The sequence below is a fragment of the Liolophura sinensis genome, chromosome 7 (assembly GCF_032854445.1).
Source record: "Liolophura sinensis isolate JHLJ2023 chromosome 7, CUHK_Ljap_v2, whole genome shotgun sequence".
Lineage (NCBI taxonomy): Eukaryota > Metazoa > Mollusca > Polyplacophora > Chitonida > Chitonidae > Liolophura > Liolophura sinensis.
In genome coordinates this window covers 14,866,971-14,884,964 of record NC_088301.1, presented here as the reverse complement: position 1 = coordinate 14,884,964, position 17,994 = coordinate 14,866,971, and the positions used below count along the sequence as shown (strand labels likewise).

Genomic DNA, 17,994 nt, shown 5'->3' with positions numbered 1-17,994 from the left:
TCAGTACATCCGGGTCCTTCACCTGCGTAATCGGCATGCCCTACCAACCGTTACTGCCACACAAATACCAGGTTTGAGGAGAGTGTCGGCTCAAACGATTAGGAACCGTCTGAAAGAAGCGGGTTTACGTGCCTGTAGACCAGTTGTTGGACCTGTAATACGCCCCTTACATCGACGCCTACGACTCAGGTGGTGCAACAACGTAAGGATATGGACTTTACAAAACTGGAGGCGCATCTGGACACAGACCCCCATTACAACTTCCGTTTTTCGGTAGGGACGATTGTAGTTCTGTGAATTTTAGGGTATAAAGTCTTTTTTTGCTCCCAGGCGTCCATTTTTGGTGCACAGGTGCATGCTTGGTATTAAAATGCTGGAAACTGTCTAAACTTTGAGGAGGTATGAGCTTTATTGATGAAAGTTTGAAATTCTGGGCGAGAGGACACAAGGTGTGAGGTAGTGATGAGGCTGCGAGTGACGTCCCCTTGGCGTTGCTAGGCACGCCTCCCAGCTGCCGGCATGGAAAGGTCCAGATTTTGACGGTCAACCTATGTCAAGATTTTTATGGCTTCTTTCTCACAGGCTGGGCCAGGTATGCACCAAAGCTTAATGGCCACGGAATGTTTGGGACTGAGCTACAGCGCTAGACGTTAACATTGTCGCTTATGGAAAATTAATGGGGGTCCGAGGCCTGTACTGACGAAGTCACCAAAATGTGAAAAATGTCACTATGCGCTTAGATTTCGCAGCAGCCTGATAATTTTTGGTGGGTATGTCTGTGATGTGTTTTGCATTGATTGGGCCGTTTCATAGCTTCTTGGGGCTATTTACATTTTGAAAATATCCATTTTGATGAAAAATCGGTAAAATGCTGTTCAGCGTAGGGTAGCATGTGTATAGGCATCCTGAAATGAACAACATGCAACGTTCTAGTATTCATACGCTTGAAAATGGAGACGTTCAGAGCAGAAATTGCTGCAAAAATTGAAAGTTTCAGTGTTTATAGTGAAAGCGGAGCCTGTCGAGTGTGGACTGGACCATTGACGAGGGATGGTCGATATGGTCTTGCCTCCTACAAAGACCCCGTCTCACATCGATGGAATAAGAAACACATCAGTAGACTTGTTTATATGGCCAGACAGGGGCTGTCACATTTAGATCCCAAGCTTGATTGTTCACACGTGTGCCACAACACACGCTGTGTAAATGTGGACCACATAAGCTTGGAATCACATTGTGTTAACAATAACAGGCAGCACTGCTGTCTCGGCCATGGGCAGTATGCAAGTTGCATGTTGCATTTAAGACTGAGCAGGTTGGTTTCCCCTCATTAAAAATAATAAATAACAGATTGTTTTAGATTTTGCTCAATTTCTGTTATCATTTTTTAATTTCTTTCATAAGCAACAACAGCAGTGACAAATTATATACAAAATTGGCGGTTACAAATATCTAGTGTATGTGTGATCTGTTTGGGTGTTGTCCAGTTGTCCCTTGGCATAGTCAGTTTTTTCTTCTGGATTTGAAAGCCTGTACTCAATGTGCTCTCGAAGTTTTCTGGCTGTATTGCGGAGTGATCTCCCCTTAACTGTCTGTCGCTTCTTATAAACCTTGTGGTACTGGTTCACCCTTTCAATCTGTTGTACTGTTCTCTCGCTCCTAGGTGAAATACTGGCGCCGACAGCTTGGAGTTTGGCAGCCGTGGACTTGTCCTGGCCATTGTTAAGTCTGTGGATTGTGGACGCCGCCCTTCCCTCCATATTTCTGCTGTAGTTTACATTCTTGGGCAAGGAGACGCTGAGTGATCTGTTGACAGCTTCGCACTTTTGAGTGCTGGTGTTCATCCGGAGACTGGTGACGGCTGTCTCGCTCAACCTCATGTGCAGTACTTCGGTCAATAGTTTCCTGTCGTTGTCATCCATGTTAAAAGGGCAGAGTTTACTGGTGGATAAAAACAGGGACCTCTCCCACCAGCTGCTGGTTTCCCCTCCGGAGCAAACCACACTGTTCCTGCGGCATTTGGAACAGTCCCCACCGTAACACCTGACCGTTGCATCCACAACCCTGGGTAGGCAAGTTTTTATTTTCCTCATGTCACCAATGTGCTCAGACATAAGTTGAGAAAATATCAAGCTACACCTGGCCTTAACATCCTGACTCAACACCTTCTGTGCTTTCTTCCTGGCTTCCCTCGTTCGGCCCTGTCCTTCGAACATGGCATCGCTGAACTTAGCCTGGTTACATTTCTTGAACTGGGATCTACCAAGGTGCGTGGGGTCTGCTAACCGTTCGACCTCCCACAGTGGCTCGATCAGTCGGATGCCGTCCTCCACTCCCTTGGCTGACCTGGAGTCGCCGTCTGTGGTTACATGTTTGGCTAAAACACCTTGCCTCGCCAATCCCTCGCCAATCTCGTTCCCCATATTATACTCGGACCAGGGGGCATGTGGGTTTGTGTTCGCTGTGCACTCCTCGTGTCCTCCAGGGCACTTTACTTGGAAGCCTTTTCCTCTTAGCCAGGACCCAGTCCAACACAATTTATTCTTCAGTGCTGCGGAGACAATGTATTGCTTGTCTGTTGATGTCTCCACAGCCAGGGAAATTGCTTGTGAAGCATTCTGGCCCGGTTTCTTGGGACTGGTTATGGTAATGCTGTTGTAGCGAGTGTCTGTGGCCAGATCTATTGTGCTGTCATCCTCTCCTCTTTGCCTTTTGTATGCCTTTACCTCTTCCACCTTATTTGCCATATCCTCTCTGTTCAGCTTTGCGATTGCAGATGCGACATGGTTTGCAGTGCGATGCATGTTCCTACGAGTGGCAGGCGGCACGTCCATCGCTGCAAATAGGAGTCTGGCTCGGGTGTTCCCCATTGGTGTGTCCTGAAGGCCTACTTGAAGAGCTCGGTTCACCGCCGCAGCTTTTTGGCCAGGTCTGTTGCATTCTACCTCTTTGTAGAATTTGTGGAAGCCAGATACATAGTCACAGTCACAGCACTTAAAACTGAACGCCCAGGCTAAACCCCACTTTTTCTCTGCAGCTATCTCTAACCTGGGCAGTGGACAGTGGTCCTTGGTCTCACTGTGCTCAAGCATAACTTTGTTCCATATACACACCATTTTCTGTATATCTATGAGTCGCATTCCTTCAGCAGCCCATTCCCGCTCATGTGTATCTCTGTCTGATCCAGCCGTGGAATCTACCTTGCACCGTCTTGGCCGCTGTATTCTCTTTGTGTCAGGCTGGTGTGTTCTTACAGCCTCCTGATTGGGCTGGAAATCTGTGTCCATCAAGGAACACCCAGGCACAGGATTCAGCATGTCTGTAACTGCTGACAGGTTATTTGAGCCATTCTGGGCCTTTCCAGCTTGAAATCTAGACTGTTTCCTCTTTCTGTCTCCCTTCATGGTGTTTTGGGGTAGATTGTTTGCCTTGTTAACTGTCAGACTGACCAATATAGGTGTACTTGGTGGCTGCCTGATTGGAAATGTTAAATTCATATTTTTCCTCTCTGTTTATATATTGTAGATGCCAATGTGACACCCTTTGATGTTACTGTGCAGAGTAATAACCTGCTGTGAGACAACAGCAATGGTGCAGGGAGGTTTTTGCATGGTGAGCTGGTCAGCCAATCAGCAGTCATGGGGGAGGAGGGCAGGGGGGGGGGGGGGTGCCTGGCTGGGTGGTCTTTTAAAGGGTTTCATCATGTTATTCAGTGGGGAACTGGGATACTAGTCTTTTCTTAAGTCCTGTCCACTAAAAAAGTGCCTGTGATTAGGTCTTCATCACCTTGAGGCATTATTCTTGCTTTGATTTTGGTCACAAGTGATTGTTCCGAAATCGTGACAATCCGCTTTGATACCCCCTACCACACTGTCAGTCAATTTTTTTCACATAGTTGCTGAAGTAAATGTCTTATATTTTGACATTTAATTGTCAGATAAATTACCTATATTTTGATGTATGCTTTGACACTTTTGGCTTGTAACTTTGATATTTAAAGCTGCTCTGAGTAGAAAAGTCTTCTTAAAAATGTATATTTCTCTAAATGGTTGCTTTTGAAAAGTCTAAAGTGCTCTGTCAATGTGATTTTTTAAACTTTTCTTGCAGATAAACATCTTGTCTTTCCAAAACAGTTGACCTGATGGAGATATCTCGAACGGTATATGCACTGCAAGGCTTCAAAGTTTACCCCTCAGAGTTTTTTCACCCTGGAAAAAAGACACATGTTCAAGATGGGGGTACCCCAACTTGAATTCATTCAACTCCAAAGTTTCTGCATGTATCAAGCCCTAATTTTGCCTGTGAGGTTCAGAAGTGTCAGGAATTGTGTGGTGCAAAAATTATTGATTTTGAAAAAAGGTGGCTGGTGTGATAGGACACAGACCCCCATTACAACTTCCGTTTTTCGGTAGGGACGATTGTAGTTCTGTGAATTTTAGGGTATAAAGTCTTTTTTTGCTCCCAGGCGTCCATTTTTGGTGCACAGGTGCATGCTTGGTATTCAAATGCTGGAAACTGTCTAAACTTTGAGGAGGTATGAGCTTTATTGATGAAAGTTTGAAATTCTGGGCGAGAGGACACAAGGTGTGAGGTAGTGATGAGGCTGCGAGTGACGTCCCCTTGGCGTTGCTAGGCACGCCTCCCAGCTGCCGGCATGGAAAGGTCCAGATTTTGACGGTCAACCTATGTCAAGATTTTTATGGCTTCTTTCTCACAGGCTGGGCCAGGTATGCACCAAAGCTTAATGGCCACGGAATGTTTGGGACTGAGCTACAGCGCTAGACGTTAACATTGTCGCTTATGGAAAATTAATGGGGGTCCGAGGCCATCTGGTTTTCTGATGAATTCCATTTTCTTTTGACACGTCACGGCGGAAGACAGCGTGTGTATGGGAGACGTCATGAACGCTTTGCGCCCATCGTCCGGCAGGTGGACAGATTTGGCGGAGGCAGTGTTATGGTTTGGGGAGCCATCTCGTACAACCAGAAATCAGACTTGGTGATAGTTCCAGGGAACCTGACAGCCCAACGTTACATCAACCACGTGTTACAGCCTCACCTTCTCCCGATTATTGACCGACAGACACAGCTTTTTCAACAGGACAACGCCAGGCCTCATACTGCACGTGCAGCAATGAACTTTCTGCAGGATTCCAATGTCAATGTCTTGCCGTGGCCCTCTAAATCACCAGACTTCAACCCTATTGAACACCTGTGGGATACTCTGGATCGACACGTGGGTCAACGTCAGCCACCGCTACAGACGCTTCAGACAGCTCTCCGTTGCGTTACAGGAGGAGTGGAGGGCCATTCCCCAGGAGAGAATCCGGCGTCTTATCTGTTCTTGTCCAAGGAGATGCCGTGCATGATTGCAGCTCGTGGTGGTCATACGAGATACTGAGGAAGACGCCCCCTGGTGAGCAACTGGTGTCTGTGAGATGACTTTTAAAAAGACAGTTTTAAACATGACCATCTTGATTATTATTCTGCCAAATTTCTGACTTCTGTCTTCAATAAGAAAAAAGTTGTGCCGTCCTAAAACTAAATATTAAAATCTCTAAAATACGGGGTTTGCGTTTCTTTTTATGACAGAGTTTATATCTATTTTATTGGTGTTTTTCGCCGTTCGCCAGAATCTTTTACTTATGGTGAGAGGAAACGGGACATTGCACGCGGGACTAACATGCATGCATGATACAAAGGATATTAAGGATTTACTACAATGTTTTATAAGTTTTTTGGAGGTATAAACGAAAACCCGCTATGCAAGCTGTGTGAGTCCGAGTAATTTAATTTGAGGAATAAAATAATATTATCTAACTCGCTGCAACCGCACTGGTGAGAGGCTGCTGAGTCATTGTACTGTGGAAGCCCTGTAAATACTCGGCCACGGGTCCCTCGCAACTCTCGTCGGCTGATGTCATGTTTTTCCTTCTGTTGCCTGGAAAAAGAGTTGTTGTCATGGCACCCCAAATACTTCAAAAGTCTTCAACGGTCCCACTTCTCGTAGTTTCAGGTCCCAGACGTTGATCTCGCGTTTCGCTTTGGCTGGCGTCAAGTGACAGTTGGATAATTCAGATGAGGACTGTTCATATACAATGTTGAAGAGAACACTTTGGTGCAAGCTATATTTGTGCAGGCCACATAACTTGTGTGTAAATATACAACATATCGTATTTCACTGGTTCTATGTGACCATTGATAACCATTATATAGTCGTCGATGTTGTTGCACTTACTATTGCTGTAGTCTTATATACTGTATTTTTGCAGGCTGTGGGAGCTCATCTTTGTCGCGGCATTTATACATTCATTGATTTGGTTATTGTTTAACGCCATATTCAAGAGGTTTTCACTTATACCATGGCGAGTAAACCCTCAACCTTTAACATTTTACTGAAAAATTTTCTGCGTGCAACGTAGAGATACGCACACCATATTGGTGGAAGGCAAGCGACCCTCAAGGAACTTCAGACTGTACAACCAGTCTAACAAGTCGTCTGCCGCAAAGCGCCATCGTCAACGACAAATTCAATGTCCATGTTTGAACTCCAGCGTTGTGTGTCCTTGTGATTAAATGGCAATAGCCTTAACCTCTCTCTATCCATTGTCAACAATCTGAGGATGATCGTGGGTTTTGCTGATCGGTTTCGTCTCAACATAATGCTGATCGCCGTTGTATAAGTAAAATATTCTTAAGTACGGTGTAAAACACCAATCAAATAATGAAGTAAAAAAATGTGACATGTTGTTACTGCAGTATGTCGAGCTGATTCAATATGTCGACACAGACCATATACAAGCCGTCAACTGGTCAATAAGCGCAAGGCCATTTCACAACAGTTTCCTCTGGGCATGCCTAGAAGGCAGTAATATGCAGCGACTCGCTGTCTTGCCTTTTGGCAATTTAGAATAATAAATTTAAAAATCCATTGATACTTGAGATAATAGCCAAATACCGAAAACTAATTAAAAGAGGTAAAGGTATTATATTCTGCTGAATACCAAGTCACACTGGTATCCATGGAAACACAGTCGTGGGCAGGGAAGCGAAAGCTGCCCTATATAAACCCGTATCTCGGGTTAAAATCCCTTATTCTGACGTGAAGTCTAATATTCTTAAGTATATTCGTCGCCTTTGGCAGGGTGAATGGGACCTGCAGATCCACAATAAACTGCATGCCATCCATCCTCTCATTGGCTACAATGCCTATACTTGTCAAATGTCTCGTAGAGACCAAGTAGTTTTAACGAGGTGTCGCACTGGGCATTCTCATCTGACACACAATTTCATCTTAGATGAGAGCAGTGCTCCCGAGTGTGTTCGATGTGATGCACAATATGGCATCAAACATATCTTAGTTGACTGTGTAGACTTTGCCCATGTTAAGCAAAGTCTCTACACGGTCAACTCTGTGTATGATTTATTTGACAGCATCGTTGGCGATGTTGTCATAAATTATTTGAAGGTCATTGGCCTATATCATAAAATATAAATTTTAATTGTCATAAATACCCATAGATAAACATGTATATACATATAGATTTATACATGTACTATAATCCTGGTTTTCGAGTTTTAACTCTTATTTTTCTTTTATACGATTTTAAACATGTCTGTGCTTTTTGTTTTGCTTTTGATGTTCATATTGTCATATCAAAAAACCTTAACAGTCTCGCGTTTTCACCTTGTTCTCGCCACGATATGGTTAAAATATTGCCGATGTGGCGTAAAGCAGTAATCATTCATTCCATTTCACAACATGACGTTTTATACAAATTATCATGAAACTAAGGAAGTATATAAAGTACAAAAATAAAACAAAATCATAAAAAGAGAAGCGGTCAACAGTTTCAATGATGTAGGGAAGACGGAAGATATGTTCTAGGCGACTGAGTGATATCAGTATTCAAATCGTGTAACATGCTGCAATATCAATTGTTGATAGCAAAATATGTATCTCAGTTGCGCTTTAGTTTGTACTGTTCATGTATTCAACGTGGCGATCTAATTTATCACAATAAACATATGGTCTTTAGGCCACGATTAAGCGGAACAAAACACAATCATGAAGTCGGGGCGCAGAGATTCTCAACCCTCTGACCATAATTACTTAAAGAGAATACTATTCATGGTAAAACTTAAAAAATTTGGAGTGAAGGTGTTTGATAAAATAACCTTAACTCATTAGTTTTTGCAGTAAAAGCTTGTGACATTGATTGAAATCGTCTCACAACACGCAGGGTATACCTAATAGGCGAGATATGTACACGTCATATGCAGGACCCTTCGGTATACTGCTGTCAATTACTCTTGCTGGTTTCTTCATATAGTCGTAGTCATATGAGAACAGGTATAGGCCACAATTTGTACCCATGGGAATACCTATAGACTCTTGATATATGGTTTCCCAGAATTTCACACAGATGTTATTAATGAGAAATTCAAGCAGCTCAATGAACACGGAAACATCCCATGAATGGTAACCTATGTATGTATTGGGACTGAAGAAGGCTTCGTTGCCTTTGACGTTAATGTAGCAGTAACCCAGTTTGTTAAAAAATCCATACAATTAGTGATGAAATTCTACCAATTAAATCCGACTGAGGGATTGCCTTATACAGAGTGGGGAAATCCCAAGTACTCAATACTGTACGTGTATTTGAGGGTCTAAGTAGCTCAGTGAGACGTTTTGAGTTTTTAACGAACCACCTACAGTTAACGCCTTAATTTTTTCACACTGACTTCCACTACAGTAGTTTTTCAAAAATGACTACTTCTCGTAGTGCCTTCGTGATTAGAGTAGATTGCCACGGAGCCCGAGCGAAACCCTCGACCAACATAGTCTGGTTTTAACTCTTAGCGACCGCATTGGTAATAGACTCCTGGGTCATTGCGGCGCGCTGGCGTGCTAACCACCTCGGGCACGGAGGCCTCACTTGTCACACTGAGTTGCATTTAATGGAACAGTGTTCTTGTCCATGGAATCTACATGCCGTAACATGTATAAGGGTACTTCCTGGTTTTTAATTCAACCTCTACGTTTTTCTAGCGCTTGAATGCACTTGAATTCAGTAGCCCTACATAGAGCAGTGCATGTGAAATGTCGCTCATTTCCTTCGAAATGTTGCTTCTCTGCATAGCTACTCAGGCGAGTACATATACAAAGACGTTTTAAGCCCACAAAATTATGAGATATCCGACCAGTGTGGCGTTAGATCGATCCGCGTAAACTACCAAAATTTATGTAGAAACATAAATATGAGAGCTAATGAAAGCTGTTGAAAAAATTTCATGGCTGGAAACCTTAATATTGCGGAATGAGTCTGCTTTTGAGGGATACGAAACACAGATAGCCAAGAAGCATAAATATAAAAGCTAATAAAAACTATTATCCTGTGTTCGAGACAATGTGAATCATCGCCAAGCTCATGTAGTAACACCGTACTTTAGGTCTTATTATGAGCCAGTCTGTGGTTATTTCTGTCACTGTAACCCACGTGTAACCCGTGACACATAACAGTGATATTATATAGAGTGTTAGAATTATTTTCCATTTGTGTGTTACAGTGTGTTTCTGTGAAGAGAGATTACACAGTTTAAGTTTGTTGCCTATCTCCGGTACAAAGAGTAACCCCAACCGCAGATTTATTTCATTTACCATTCAAAACATCGGTTCACTTATACAACAGCGCTAAATTTTAAAGGTAGAAGAGTAAAACACCGGCGTTGGTAAGTATTTTATATACGTTGTGTTTGTAAACGCTGCACTTTATGAGTATGTATGATATTGTATGTGCAACATCCGTGATCAGAAGTCAGATAGAAATGGGAACGTATTTCATGGATACTCTTCTACCAAGCTCAGAACCCGCATTATAAATGTGGCAGAGTTATGTTTGTGGAACCCTCATATGTTGGAAACCATTAGAAAATGTACTGACGCAGTCTTCTTCCTAGATGGACTATGCTGTAAGTCTATAGTATAATGGTGTTCATGTAGAATGACAGTGAGTGGCGAGGTAGGTAAAACACTGATCACCCTTCTGCTGACACAATGATTTCTTTCACGTCATTCTTTGCACGCCATACTTTTGGCACTTGATATCATCCTGTTTGTAAGGATAGGCTATGGCAAGTACAGGAAAACTGGTGACCCATGGAGACCACAGTCAAACTGTCGTGTTACCTCATCTCGTCTGTACCCTATATAACTAGGCACACGAGTTGACACAGACCCTGAATGCCTGAAGCCTTAAGACCTGTCAGTTGCTGAGTAGGTGTTACTGTGAAACTCTTTGGTACCAATGATGTTCTTCACCACATGTACCATCGCGTATCTGCTCATCAGTGATATCTCATCTGGTAAGTACCCATTCTCTTGTTTCGTTGCTTTTGTTAGTATGTTACAGCAAATAATGCAATGTACGTATGTCTGTCTGATGGATATACTCAATGCGCATCAAATCACAGACACGTTGTCTCCATACTGAAGAAAATGTTACTTCAGCCTGTTGTTTGATTGGTTGTCAGTGAAAGGGACATGCGCAATTTTTAAACCATTCCACAAAAGAATTTTATTGATTTATTTGATTGGTGTTCTACGCTTAACCTAAGAATATTTCACTGATACAACGGCGACCAGCATTAGGGTGGGAGTGGGGTAGGGGCGGAGACAGTCGAGGGAAAGACAACACGACTATGATTATGTGGTAGTACGTTATAGCTACGTCGGGATTTGGGATGGTTCCATCACTGGTAAGCTGCCCTGTATCAGTTTGGGAGTGCTGACTGGAAGCAAGACAATATATGATCTTGAACGCAAAATACCCATAATATAGTGTGAGATAAATTCCGAGCTCAGATGCTGATTTTTAAACAATATTTTGGTTACTTCTCCTACGGCAAACCATCCCGCACTTGGAGATAAAACCTATGTTTTTCTTAAAATTTTAGAATGTTTAAAAAAGCCGTGTTACGTATTCTCTTTGTGTCTCCGTATAAAACATTCTTAGTTTGTTTTGGTTCATTGTTATCGGTCAGTAAGAACAGTTAAGCATTATAGACGTCAATAAAGGCGATACTTTGTGCTCGGGGATTCTCTCATCGATGTTATGTTGTCATTAGTTATATTAGGTATTAGATATTATCGACGGGTTAATACGCGAGTTATCCTTGGCGGCCACTACCCCTCTACTCCATAACCGCCATATATATTACTTCAGCCCTTCTCTTACCCAAACTATGGAGTCTCATACCCTATCAACATTTAGGTAAGAGAAACCAAACATAAAAATAATGTTTTTTTTATATGATCTGAAAACGGGTACTTCCTGGTTTAAACCCCAATAGCTTGCCTTTACTATGTGCCAAAAGTATTTATTCGAAAGGTATATATGTTTTGACTGGAATTGTTTAGAATCTATGATTTGAAAGAGTTATTCATATACCAGCAATCAATACTCGGAAGGCCAGTTCCCTAAAAACGACGTATAACACCAACCATCACAGAAGTAAGTACTGCCCCTCAGGGCCAGGCAGAACTAGACACAATCATGAAACAGAGCGCAAGAGACCCCGGACGGATAAAGGATAAACAAAAAGAACACAATCAAAAGTACACTTTATAGGCGACAGTGCACATGACGCTGCTTCAGTGTGCTTTTGGAATCTCCAAAATTTCTCTCTCCATGTTGTAAATTGTTTGCTGTTGTGTGTCATATCATTTTTGAGTTGTTAATAACATTCAAAAAAATGTAGCGTGAAATTATTATAACTTACTGCTTTGTGGTGTTGCAGAAAATGCCATTTCGACGACTTGGGTAGATTATAGATATTTCACGGGGGGCAGAATAATCAGGTTTTGTGTTGAACTGGACTTAAATGTAGCAAATGTTGATGGTAGGCATAACACGATGACACTGGGTATACTATCTATGTGTCAAAACACCAGATAACATTTATTACTATAACTTGACTAGTCTTCTGTGCATTGAGAAGGCATCAGAAAACACATTTTGTAGTCAGATAACTTCAGGGGATTTATAGTGGTGTGAGGATGGTCACTCTCACATAAAAGGATGGAAAGCTAGGCTAATTACATTGAATATTATGTCATCAGCGATGTATAACCCAGCGCTATGCAGAGTGGATATTTACAGCATTCAGTTCACATTGTAGCACTTTATGGACAGACTGCAGGTGAAGCTATTTACTTGTCGTCTTCCAAGTGTCCTACCCAGTGTGTGGGTTTGACAGAGTGTACAGATTACGCCCTATTTCTCTTCGGAGGTAATCTTATCTTGCCCTAGATAAAAGGTCGGGCACTCCGAATGAGCTGTGGTAATACCATCTGGTTCTTTACAAAGGCCAGGTAGTTCTCCCATTGCTGGAATCAAAAGAGTTAGGCAATTGACTGCACGATTAAAGGACTTTTAGATAGACCGAGTTATTAGCTCATTTGACAAATGTACACCGACATATAAACCAGTCCTAATGTACACAGAAGAGGAAGTATAAGTGTCTACTACAGCTGTTCTGCAATATTGTGTCTTTTTCCCCGCGTGATATATCACTATCAAACATACACAATCTTTAACTGGTATGTTTACAGAGTGGGTTTACGTACGAAAGAAATACACAGATCCACTTTATACATGTGGTCATTGTAACCTAATTCATTGAGAATAAGGCCTGCCTACGAACTACTATCTATTTGTCGCACACCGTGGCTAAAGCTTTTGAGAGGCTCAACTAAACGCGTGTCACATTTAAACCTTGCGTGACACAGCTTAGGTGTAAACAACGATCGTCGCTACTATTTAGTACTGCAAATTGCCTTTCCTTACATTTTTAACCTCAGAAGAGTCCCAAGTTGACATAATTGGTCAACAAAAGACTGCTCCTGTTTTACTCTCTATGCTGTACGTCTATCACACTGTCGTCGCTGTTCTGGTTTTACTCTCCATGATGTACGTTTTTAATTACATTGTATTCCTGCATAAACCAGGATTCTGCTGATGGACTAAACATCCCCGAGGCCTGGTTATTTTGCATTGTTTTAATGTGATTGTATGTTAAATGTGATAACAACACAATATTTTGAGTAATTCTAGGCCACTGACGTCTAATAAATAGCAATTAACATCACTGCGGAATCCACTTTGTCCCTTCCGATTTCTTATTACGGTTCTGTGAATGTTATTTTTAGATTAAGAAACTTCAGTCGACTTTCTGAAACAACCTTAATAACAATGAAAGTTATAAGACATCCAGATTAGCACTAAAACAGAAAAAAATGTAAAACTGGTCGACTGGAAAAATTGTATATTTATCACTGACGTTGTGGCTTTGAGCTTGATACTTCCTTGATCCTCCTTGATCGCCATAGCCGGTATGCAGTTGGTATATTGCGTATAAGAGAGGTTGTGTCGTGGAAATTGTTGTTATTATTGGTGTAAGACCCTAACTTCAAAACTGACCGTCTGATTGACAGACAGACCTCTGATCACCTACCATACATCAACGTAAAACAGCAGTCCGGATTGAAATATGTAAAAAAAATAAAGATATACAAACAGTCAATTGAGCTGGTAACATCCAGAGGAGTGGCAGTGATCATTTTCTTCATTATGCATGTGAAGTTGTCGAGATTTTAAACAGTAAAATTTTGAACGTGAGCGTTATCACAGCCCCCAATAATCGGTACCCCAACCCACAGTGATAGTTACCCAACCCACAATAACCGCCATCACAACCCGCGGATTTCGTTACTCCAACTCGCATTAATCGTCACGTCAACCCAAAGTAACAGTTACCAAACCTGCACTATTTGTTTTCACTACCCGCAATAATCGTTACCCCAACTAGCAAATATTCCTTACCCCAACCCACAGTAATAGTTACCCAACCCTCAGTAATAGTTACCCAACCCGCGTTAATACTTACTCAACCCACAATAATACTTACATAACCCACAGTAATAGTTACCCCAACCCACAGTAATACTTGCACAACCCACAGTAATAGTAATAGTTACACCAACCCACAGTAATAGTTACCCAACCAGCAGTAATTATTATCACAACAAGTAGGAATAGTTACCCAACTCAATGTAATCGTTATTACAACCCACAGTAACAGTTACCCAACTCGCAATAATCTTTATCACAATCCACGGTAATAGCTACCCAACCCGCAGCAATAGTTACCCAACCAGCAGTAATCCTTATCACAACCTGCAATAATCGTTACCCCAACCCGCAGTAATCTTTACCCCAACACACAGTAATAGTTTCCCAAACCCACAGTAATAGTTACCCCAACCTGTAGGATTAGTTCCCAAACTCGCAGTAATCGTTATTACAACCCCCAGTAATAGTTACCCCAACTCCCAATAATCGTTATCACAGTACTTATCACAGTGGGTTAACCCAACCCACAGTAATAGTTACCCAACACGAAATAATCGCTATCACAACAGTTACCCCAACCCGCAGTAATCGTTATCATAACCCGCGGTAATCGTTACCCCAACCCACGGTAATAGTTACCCCAACCCATAGTAATAGTTACCCAACCAGCAGTAATCGTTATCACAACCCGTAGGAATAGTTACCCAACTCACCGTAATCGTTATTACAACCCACAATAATAGTTACCCAATCCGAAATAATCGCCATCACAACCTACAGTAATAGTTACCCCAACTGTTAATAATCGTTATCACAACCCGCAGTTATCGTTACCCCAACCAACAGTAATCGCTACCGCTACTCAAAAGAACTCAAACTGTGTCCTAACTGTACACGTATATAGTGCTGGCGAAAACGTTTTTGTAAAATTTGATGGGATTGTTACCAAATCTTCTTGATTACTTAATTACACGGTGAGCTGGTAACATCCAGAGGAGTGGCAGTGATTATTTTCTTCATTATGCATGTGAAGTTGTCGAGATTTTAAACAATAACATTTTGAACGTGAGCGTTATCACAGCCCCCAATAGTCGGTACCCCAACCCACAGTGATAGTTACCCAACCCACAATAACCGCCATCACAACCCGCGGATTTCGTTACTCCAACTCGCATTAATCGTCACGTCAACCCAAAGTAACAGTTACCAAACCTGCACTATTTGTTTTCACTACCCGTAATAATCGTTACCCCAACTAGCAAATATTCCTTACCCCAACCCACAGTAATAGTTACCCAACCCTCAGTAATAGTTATCCAACCCGCGTTAATACTTACTCAACCCACAATAATACTTACATAACCCACAGTAATAGTTACCCCAACCCACAGTAATACTTGCACAACCCACAGTAATAGTAATAGTTACACCAACCCACAGTAATAGTTACCCAACCAGCAGTAATTATTATCACAACAAGTAGGAATAGTTACCCAACTCACTGAAATCGTTATTACAACCCACAGTAACAGTTACCCAACTCGCAATAATCTTTATCACAATTGTCCCAGAGAAAACATATCATTATATAATTGAATTTAATGAGTAAGAAAAGGGTTTGAACCTGCCCATCGGATGTGTTTTACAACAGTACCAATTTCCTATTTCCAGTCGAACGCCGAAGGACTGACGGCAACAGGTGGATAGTCGTGGGTTTTCCACAGATTCCACCATAATACCGCCTGACGTCGCATAAGTGAAATCTTCTTGAGTGCGGTGTACACCAATCAAACAAACAAATAAATAAATAAATTACAGTTTTACGCATTGTTAACCATATCAAACAACCTGAACCAAGCAGCATCGTGGGCAATGCTGGCCTTAAATTTTACACATTTACCTCCAAGGACTGTGTTCGTTTTGCAAGAGCACATCAACGTTTCATAAAGAGGGTTAATAAGCAGTTGAACGAATATAGGATGTGAGTCGTTTTGCCTGTCAGTCTTCGGACTTTTACTTACTGTCCTTGTAAAAATATCATCGCTGGTAACCTTAATATTGCAACGTAGACTGAGTCTGCTTGTGAGGAGAACGAAACACAGATGGCCAAGAAGTATAAATATAAGGGCTAATAAAAACTACTATCCTGTGTTGGAGACAATGTGAATTATCGCCATATTCATGTAGTAACATCGTACTTTAGGCTGTAGGTATGTCTGTCACTGTGACCCGCGTTTTACCTGGCCACATAACAGTGTAATTAGGACAGTGTGACTTACGCTCCTTGTAATTGTGCCATGTATGTTATAGTTTCAGCTGTGTGTCCCGGCAGTACATACGGACCAGACTGTAAATACGACTGTCACTGTGATACCAGTGTGACCTGTGACCCTCAGAATGGTTGTGAAGGGAACTGCGCTGCAGGTTGGGACGGACCCACATGTCAAAGGCGTAAGTAGTCAATATGCTTTAATTGCATTGTTTGGCAGTATTATAAACGGTCACCAGCAAAAACTCAGCAGCGAAAGTACATTCTAGTCCTGCCTCATCTCACTAAATATGCACAAGACAATAGGATCCACTGTCACCAGTGTTGGCTTCATGTGGTGTATGTCTTCCGGAAAGCTTTGTGGTTTTTATCAGAAAGAACTATCAGAAAAGGAACCATGATTAAGAACATTCCATCTTTCATATAAATAATAACGTATTGATTTATTTCAGCGGTGTTGTATTTCATTTATACGACGGCAACCAGCTTTGTTTACTTGTCTGACAGCTGTATATATCCTCATCCACGACAACATTATCATGAATAGCTTGATACTTATAGGAAATGTCGCTCTGGGAAAACCAACATCTCAATCGTCAAACTTCAACGGACACACATCCGAGCTGGCTGTTGATGGTACACTGGGACATTCTTACGCGGATACACCTTGTACGCACACAAGGAGGACACCAAGCCCAGCTTCCTGGAGAGTAACAGTGGGCGCCGTGTACTGGATTAACAACTTCACCATATACAACAGAAAAGAAAACTGTAATTAACCATGTTTATTCTGATTATTTTCTGTTTCTCTGTTTTTTCTGTTTGATTGCACAGCGATAGGCATTTTGTTTTCTTCTGCTTTATGCTATTTTCAACGCTTTTATTGATGGGACTGGCGCGACACTTCGTAAGGAAAGTGAAACAAGTTAGATCTGAAGTGTAGACATTTCTGTAAATACCGTATTCGCTTTAGTCTTCTTCTCTTTTCTCTACGGAAAAAACATAATGTAAATCAGTTTAAAGTTATAAGGAGTGACACTGCCCACGGTGTGATTGTCAGACCTTTTACGTTTGCCTCGTTTTCGAATACATAGACATTATCGTCGTCATATAAGTCGGCGAGGTACTTAACACTTACAATGTAAATGAATAAACGCCTTTGCCTGTCAGTCACTAGAACACAAGATGTGTGGGTTCAAACCTATCCCTGGGCAGACAATTTGTACGTTCCTCTGTTCTGGCAATTCGTTTGATCTAGGTGAAAATAAGCGCTTGACGACTTTTGTGTCCACAATTTAACGTTCGTTGAAGATCACTTGTCTAACATGTTCGTCAGTAACTTGCCCAAGGTTAATGGTTTCTCCCGTGCAATCCGTTTTCTTCCACGCAAGACCTGATCTCCATTGTGCGAGTGTAATATTCCTGAGCATGCGCTTACGCAACATTCAGATAAATGACAAAATGTTTATATATAATAAGCAGAAGCTGCTATTCAGTATTTAATTTGAGAGATAAACGTTTCAATTATTTATTGGTCGCTATAATATTATACATCGAGTGCACTCTGTTTTTAAAACGAGGTCAGCATATGCGTGGTTGATTGAATTATTTTCGTGTGTTGGAATCTTACCTTTGATTTTTCACCAAAGAGTGATTTTTTTCCTCACACAAAACTGACAAAACTTATATTGTGTTACTAGAATTTAGCTGAGCAGAATAATTAGAGGAATTCCTTTTATTACAACACATGAATGTATAGCTTTATGTTCTTTACAGTGGGACGTCGACTCAGCGGCTTCACTTTGTCTGTGGG

General features: G+C 41.7%; 1 long non-coding RNA gene across 1 annotated transcript; it reads left to right on the top strand.

Moving 5' to 3' along the window:
* The first annotated feature begins 248 nt into the window (after nucleotides 1-248).
* LOC135471614 (uncharacterized) lies at nucleotides 249-4,460 on the top strand. The gene is made up of 4 exons (XR_010444449.1): nucleotides 249-766; nucleotides 1,664-2,068; nucleotides 3,526-3,612; nucleotides 4,108-4,460. It is a non-coding gene; the product is annotated as an uncharacterized LOC135471614 (long non-coding RNA).
* The last annotated feature ends 13,534 nt before the right edge of the window (nucleotides 4,461-17,994 follow it).